This window comes from Podarcis melisellensis (genome assembly GCF_964234715.1).
Source record: "Podarcis melisellensis genome assembly, chromosome: 10".
NCBI lineage: Eukaryota > Metazoa > Chordata > Lepidosauria > Squamata > Lacertidae > Podarcis > Podarcis melisellensis.
The window spans coordinates 7,737,763-7,745,719 of record NC_138542.1 but is presented as its reverse complement, the minus strand read 5'-3'; positions in this window follow the sequence as shown (position 1 = coordinate 7,745,719).

Here is a 7,957-nt window from a genome sequence, read left to right as displayed (position 1 = left end):
AGTAGATTTCTGTCCAGTTTCAGATCAGTAAAGGGTTTGACATAAAAGAAAGGAGTGTGTTTCTTTGCATTTTCCCCCACCAGGCTTTCTTGTGATGAGCTGAGATGGATAGTGGCCAGAGGAGATGTGAATTCCCCCTTGATGATAACAATAAAATATCGGGGCTTTTGCTGCAAACATCAGAAGGAGTCATCGGGCTTAGCTGAGGTGGCTAGCTTTGCCCATCTGAATTATGGCTTTGGGAAAAGTACTCATGTGAGCTATTAGCCAGGTATTAGCTCAGCAGCATTTCTCAAAATGGAACTATCTTTTTGTTTTGTTTTTTGTTCCATTTAACTTAGCAGCATGGCTATATTTAATGATACTCATTCAGCCACTTTGCTCTTGGAACACTCTTCAACTTAGTATGGTAGTTTTGATGTGCATTATACAAGGCAAATCCCAGCTATGGAATTATGCTGGAGCTGTGTATAGTAGCTACTCACACAGCCACAAGTGACAGTTTTTGTGTCTTGCCTACATAATGGGTGTTAAGAGCTTTAGCTTTCTAAGTATAATTAAAGCACTTTCACACTTGAATTTATTGCAGGCATAACATACCACAATTGAGAGCAGTTAGTGATATATGGAAGGGCAGATGGAGGAATAAGAAATTAAAAACACACGCACACGTGTTCAGGTGAAACATTAGTTGAAGGCTTAATATTTCAGCTGCTTTGCAAAGGATTCCTGTTCGGCAGGCTGAGTTGCAGGGCAGAGGACAGTACATATCAAAATATTAACCTTTTTGCTGAGCAGGTATATTTTAAAGATGTGGGATGAGGGGGCAGTCAATAACAATGGTTAGAAAATGACAAAAGCCAACTACTAGTCTCTGGCAGGCCACAGGTTCCCCATATTAACTTAAGGCAAGTTAGTATTTTTATACCCTGTACTGCAAATGGGAAGTCAGAGGCTGGGTTGCCAAAAGTCAGCTACTGAGTTTATGGCAGAGAAGAGATATGAATACCTCCTTGTTCGCACCACAGTCTTTTCCCCCAATATGCTACACCAGCTTTGTGTTCTGTGTTGTGTTATGCTAGTGCAAATTGCATGGGTCATTGAGATCCTATTACTGAAAATACAGTGCTTGGGTAATAAGAGTTCAGTAGTCAAAAGTGGCACACTCTTTTAGATACCTGTTTACCACCTTAGTCAGAAATAGGCTTATATGTGTCCCAACAGAGTGTGGAGTAAGTGATAAAAGGCAATGAAGTGGTATCTTTGGGGGGGGGGGGAACATTATCAGGGCAGAAGTGAAGCTAAGTAGACACTAACTGCTCTATGGGCAGACTTCCAGCTTGCTGGAGCTACTTTGCTGTTTACAAGAACTCCTTACTAACCAGAGCAAGTTAGAATTAAGGTACAGTGTTATGAAGCACCCCTAAAAATATCCAGCTTTTGCAAACATAGCCAGCACCAGAGAAGCATGATTTGATTTTGACATGGAGACCTCAAGAGAGACTTCATTACAGGAAGCCATGTTCCAAGCAAGCAACAGCACCTGGTAGATGGTTTCTGTTACTCTAAATGTCTACCCTCCCTCCTGTAGCATTTGTAAATGCAAAAGAAACAAAAGCACACCAGGATCTTTCTAAGGAGTGTTCAACAAAGATGTGATCACCTAGGGGTTAGGGCCTTCCTGTTCCCCCCTCCTCACAATCACCAATCATGCTGTTTTCAGTGGCCTGAGACTCCTTTCTGGGGAGCTCAAAATATATGTTAATCTCTTTCCCCCATCTCACCTGGGCAGCAGGATAACACACATTTCTAGAAGCTATTTCGCAAACATTTTAGATAGGCTCTCCCTGGCTGGCACCTTTTTTTAATTTTAAGCCCTCTCACTGTCAATAAGATGTGATTTTCAGCCTTTTTTATGTTTTAAGCCCAATTTAAGCCTAAAAGTTGATGCTTTTCACCCTGCCAACTAGGAATCTTTGGCTTACCAAGAGACCTCTCCTCTCTGCCCAGAAACTTTTCTGTGGACTCCCACCCTGCTCCATTTTCCATCCCTTTTGTTGCTAAAGATGTACCCACTGAACCCCAACCACACAGAAGAAAGACAAGTCTGGAATCTTCCTTCATCCCCACTTCCTGCTCCTCCTCCTTCCTGTTATCATCTCTTCCCCCTTAGATGTCTCAACTCCCAATCTAAGATACCCAATTCCTCACAATCCACAGTAACCCTCTGCAAAAACAGACCTTTACGTTTAGCCATTGCCCCAAACTCCCCCACCTGCTTTGCTCTCATTTTTATCTCAGAACTTCGCCAAAGTCCACTACGCCAACCGCCCCAATTCCTCTTACATTCCCTTTCTCTTTCTAAAAGCAAGCAGCTCTAACCAGCGCCCATTTTTCTCTCTGAACGCACACGAGGTTTTCCCTCAGAAATTCCAGACATGTTTTAAGAACAACTCTTGCATTGGTTTTCAACTCTTCTAAACTCCACCTCATAATACAGTGTTGCTTATAAAGGTCTGCACGTTTAGTAAATTCACTAATTCCCTCTTGACATAATAAATTTTATGTTTGTCTCAGCTGCCTGTGATAACTCTTGGGGTGCCAAACTCTGTGTACAGCTCTGGCTACCTTCACCTCAAGTTGGCCCTGTGAGAACAGTCTGGGGTTGTTTCTGAATCCAACTTTGTCACTGGGAGGCAAAGTTGCCACGGTGGCTAGAAGCTCCTTTTGGGAGCTGTGCCTGGTATGCACAACTCTGACCATTCCTGGACCTAGGAGAGCTTGGTCACATTAGTTCAGGCATTGGTGACTTTCAAACATGGATTACTACAATGCACTACTGTATGTGGGGCTTCCCTTGAGCTGGATCCAAAAATGTTGCAGATAGTGTTGAATGCTGCAGCACAGTTCTTGACAGGAGTGTGACCTTGTCTGCTGAGAGATTTCCACAGGTTACCGATTTACCAATTCAGGGTGTTTCTACTGGTCTATAAAGCCCAGAACAACTTGGGACCAGTTTATTTTGTGGGATCGCTTTACTCCACATGTGTCCACATAACCGCTTTGATTTGTAGAACTGGCACCGTTACAGATACTAGTCATTCCACACTTGTAAGAAATTGTTCTTCTTGTCTAGCAATACTACATTTTAGGACTCCCTGCATATTGACATCAGACCACTGACTTCAATGTCCTCTTTTCAGCGCCTGCTATAACGTTTTTGTTTAGGCAAGCCTACCCAAGCGTGTAGATGTTGATGCCTTTTAATCTCTTCTTGTTTATTTTAATCATTTTAATATTATTTTAAATTGTTGTTAACTGTTTTTTAAAAATATTTCTTGCAAACTGCTTGGAGGTTTTACTACACTCAAGTGGTGCATACATTTTGTTATACAATAAATGAATGAATCTCTAGTGCAAATCACCAAGAGATCTAGGATCCTAGTCTACATTCTGCCTACCTCTGCACAAAAATGAGAAGCCGTGACAAGGAAGACCAGGCAAACCAGTTGGAGGATTGGGTTGAGGGTAGGAAAAGTGTGGGAAATAAGTCATTGAAAGTAAAACCTGGAATGCTCCTTCAAGGCAATTCCTGCCATTTTCATCTTGTTCAACAAGGCTTGTGTTTATGAAGGGAAGACAATAAAGAGACATTTGTTTGAGACTGAATGTTTACCAGAGGGAGACTTATCTTGGCTAAGCTCAGAACACTTCAGGGAGGTGATAAAACGAAGGGATACCTTTCTCTTTCTCGCTGAACTTTTCCCACCCCTGCAAGTCCAACAAGCCTTTGGTGTAGAAGAGACTACAGGGATCATAGAATCATAGAGTTGGAAGAGACCACAAGGGCCATCGAGTCCAACCCCCTGCCAAGCAGGAAACACCATCAGAGCACTCCTGACATATGGTTGTCAAGCCTCTGCTTAAAGACCTCCAAAGAAGGAGACTCCACCACACTCCTTGGCAGCAAATTCCACTGTCGAACAGCTCTTACTGTCAGGAAGTTCTTCCTAATGTTTAGGTGGAATCTTCTTTCTTGTAGTTTGGATCCATTGCTCCGTGTCCGCTTCTCTGGAGCAGCAGAAAACAACCTTTCTCCCTCCTCTATGTGACATCCTTTTATATATTTGAACATGGCTATCATATCACCCCTTAACCTCCTCTTCTCCAGGCTTAACATGCCCAGCTCCCTTAGCCGTTCCTCATAAGGCATCGTTTCCAGGCCTTTGACCATTTTGGTTGCCCTCCTCTGGACACGTTCCAGTTTGTCAGTGTCCTTCTTGAACTGTGGTGCCCAGAACTGGACACAGTACTCCAGGTGAGGTCTGACCAGAGCAGAATACAGTGGCACTATTACGTCCCTTGATCTAGATGCTATACTCCTATTGATGCAGCCCAGAATTGCATTGGCTTTTTTAGCTGCCGCGTCACACTGTTGGCTCATGTCAAGTTTGTGGTCAACCAAGACTCCTAGATCCTTTTCACATGTACTGCTCTCAAGCCAGGTGTCACCCAATGACTCACCAAAGGCTGTTTGAGGAGAACCATGTGCTTCGCATTGTGACTGGCGACATTGCTGAGTCAATGGAATGACAGCAACACGCCATTACTTTAAGCGCTGGCAACACAACCACCATGCATAACAAGATGCCTACGGTCAATTTTGTTGTGAGTCAATGTCATACGCCCTAGAAGAAATATGTGGGGAAGAAATATGCACCTGAAGTGTGCAGCAGCTCCACCCTGGAGGCAGCACCATGACTACTGTTCTCTGTGAAGTTAGAAGAAAAGGAGTTAACAAGCAGAAGGTCAACAAGGTAATCCTAGGCTACCACCCTGAAGACTGCAAACAAGCGGCATGTCCAGTCCTAAACAGTTTTATTCAAAATTAGCATTAGGAAACTTTTTGCCCTCTAAATGTGGCTGAGCTACAAAGCCCATCAGTCTCAGTAAACGTGGTCAATGGTCAGGGATGATGGTACTTGTAGTTTATCAACATCTGGTGGGCAAAACTTTCCCCACACCTGCCCCAAATTAAATCCCACTGTAGTCAAGTTAGGATTGTGACCTATTTCTTCTTTGGTAATAGCTGCTCTGCTTACTTTTTGACAATCCCCTGAGGATTTTTGAAGAAGAAATTTGCATAGCAACACCAGGTGGTGTTTATAGGCTGCATGGAGGGTAAGCTTAAGCTAGATGGCAGAGTATGTGAGGAACCCCTTCTGCACACCTAAAGGACTCCTGATGATGTCCCAAGAGGTTATAAGTGGATTAAAGAGCAAACTACTGTTCATAAAGTTGTGATGCAATGTGTTTTTGTGTGTTTTTTAAAGCTTGTGCGGAATATTTTCCATTAAACTGAAGCACAATAATCTTCCTTTAATACCGTAATCTTTTGATCTTTTGGGCTTTGATTTCTCGATAGCCACATCAAACAACCAAATGAAAAAGGTTGTTCTCACTGGTGAAAACGTTGCCTTTGTGCCACATAAATGCAAAGCATCTCTCCTTTCAGCCCCTCTTGGCAGAAAGAATGTCCAAAAATGGTTATGCTACATTGTTAACAAAAGAAAACAGCATCAGTGTGTGGTTAATAGGATTATTTCTTTCAAGTAAAGGGTTGGACAGTGGTTGTCAACATGGTGTCTTCCAGATGTTGCTGGACTACAACTCCTATCATCCATAACTTTTGATCCTTCTGGCTGGAGCTGATGGGATGTGGAATCCAACAACATCTGGAGGGCCACAAATTTCACAAATGTGCACTGTAGTCCACAGTATATGTGGGCCATAATTAATTTGGTAGACTCTAACGTGCCACGAGATTTACTTGTTGGTTTTGCTGAAACCACTACAAATAGGAACTGACTCATGTTAGTGTGTTTTGTGCTATGCTCAGCAGCGGCTACTTCCTGTTACGAAGTCTTCAGTCTGCATGGAAGCCTGCAGTTGTCACATGCAATCCTAACACTCAGTTCTAGGGATTTTCCCACAGCGCAGGCTGGATGTGCTCTGAAAGATGGCACCCCAAGTGTCGACAGGAAGATCAACCCCAAGTAAATTTATTATATCAAAAAGGGAATTAGCTTATTTCAGATGCAGAACAGAATCGATTGGAGAGTTTAAACAGAGGAAGCCAACTATTTTAAAATAATGTCTGAGAACAGGTAGGAAAACTAGTATGGGGTCAGGAAAAAAAGGTGGGGAGAGGAATGTAATTTGGAAACTGTTATGTACTGAGTTGAATAGGATCCAAACTGCAGCAGTCTGATTGGTCCTAGAACAATAGGATCCAAAATGCAGCAGTCTGATTGGTCCTAGAACAATAGGATTCAGAATGCAGCAGTCTGATTGGTCCTAGAACAATGCAGCAATATGATTGGTTGGCAGGAACCACCCAATCATGCTCCAGATAGAAGTGAATCCACAACCTGATTGGCTTACAGTAGAATTCCGGAAATAGCCAATCATGTGCAGCCCATTGTGTAAATAATGTATATAAAGCAGATACTTTGAGGGGACATTCATTCATTCCTCCTCACCACTATGAGCTGAATAAAGAGCATGAAATCACTTGATGACTCTGAGTATATTTCAGAAACAATTATATTTCACACAACTAGCAAAATTTATGATGGGCTGGATGGGCTTCCCTGGGGATGGCCTTCCCCAAGTACCCTTTGCCATGTCTGAAAAGGCCCTGATTTCTGTGCCCAGCCATGCCGTTTTCAGGATACTCCATTCCAACTACCGGAGCCCCAGCTCTGCAATGGCACAAAGGTTTTTCTGCAAAGTAGTTCTGCAAATCTGGAGTTTCCCCTCCAACATGTCCTCCTATTTTGCATTAGCCCTGTTTGGGATACCTAGCCATCACAACAGATTTCGAATACAGTGGTACCTCGGGTTAAAAACTTAATTCGTTCTGGAGGTCCGTTCTTGACCTGAAACTGTTCTTAACCTGAGGTACCATATTAGCTAATGGGGCCTCCCACTGCCGCTGGAGCACGATTTCTGTTCTCATCCTGAGGTAAAGTTCTTAACCTGAGGTACTATTTCTGGGTTAGCGGAGTCTGTAACCTGAAGCGTATGTAACCTGAGGTACCACTGTACACACACAGTGCTTTTTTTCTGGGGGTACACATACCCCTAAACATTTTGTGAAGTTTGGCCTCATTGAGGGGCAGTATTTCAGTATGATAGGAAAAGGAGAGTATCCCTAAACATCTAGTGTGTGTGTGTGTATTTTAGAATTACGTTTCCCCAGAGCACATTTTATGGAGGTTATAGTTGGAAACGTTAGGACTTTATAGTGTCGCCCTGAGGCTGCCATCTTCTGCTCACTTCGCTGGCAGCAAACCCTACTGAATTTAGTAAGGTCTACTCTCGAGTAGACAAGTGCCTTTGGACATAGCAGGACTTGCACTTGGACCGTTCGGTGTTTTTTGTTTTTTTTTAAACGCAACCCCCAAGCACGGTCACAAACCACCACTGAAAGCTGAGAGGTTAAAAAATATATTTGGTTCAGGGCCGAATCACACCCTACAAGCAATCTTGAGGGGATTTACGGGAATCCCAGCCGCTTCCAGGAAACTCAGAGCCCACGAGGGCGCAGAGGGGAGGAATGTCCCTTCGCGCTCCAGGTTCGCTTTCCATTCCCCTCAGACGCCTCAGCAAATTCCGCCCGTGAGCTGAGGAGAATCGAAAGCGTAGCCCAGGCGGCCGCTTGCCGCGCATGCGCGTAGATCCCTTTCTCTCTCGCCTCTCTTCGCCATCCGCGTCGAGCGCCGCCTCACGCCCGCCTTCCTTCCCTCCAGTCCTTCGCCCGCTAAGCCCAATCGGAGGGACGCAAAGCGGAGCGCGAGCCCCTGTGACGTCAATTCCTGAACCCAGAGGAGGACGAGGGGAGAACGCGCGCGCGCTGCTCGTCGCGCGACGTCTCCGGCCCTCCACCAACCCC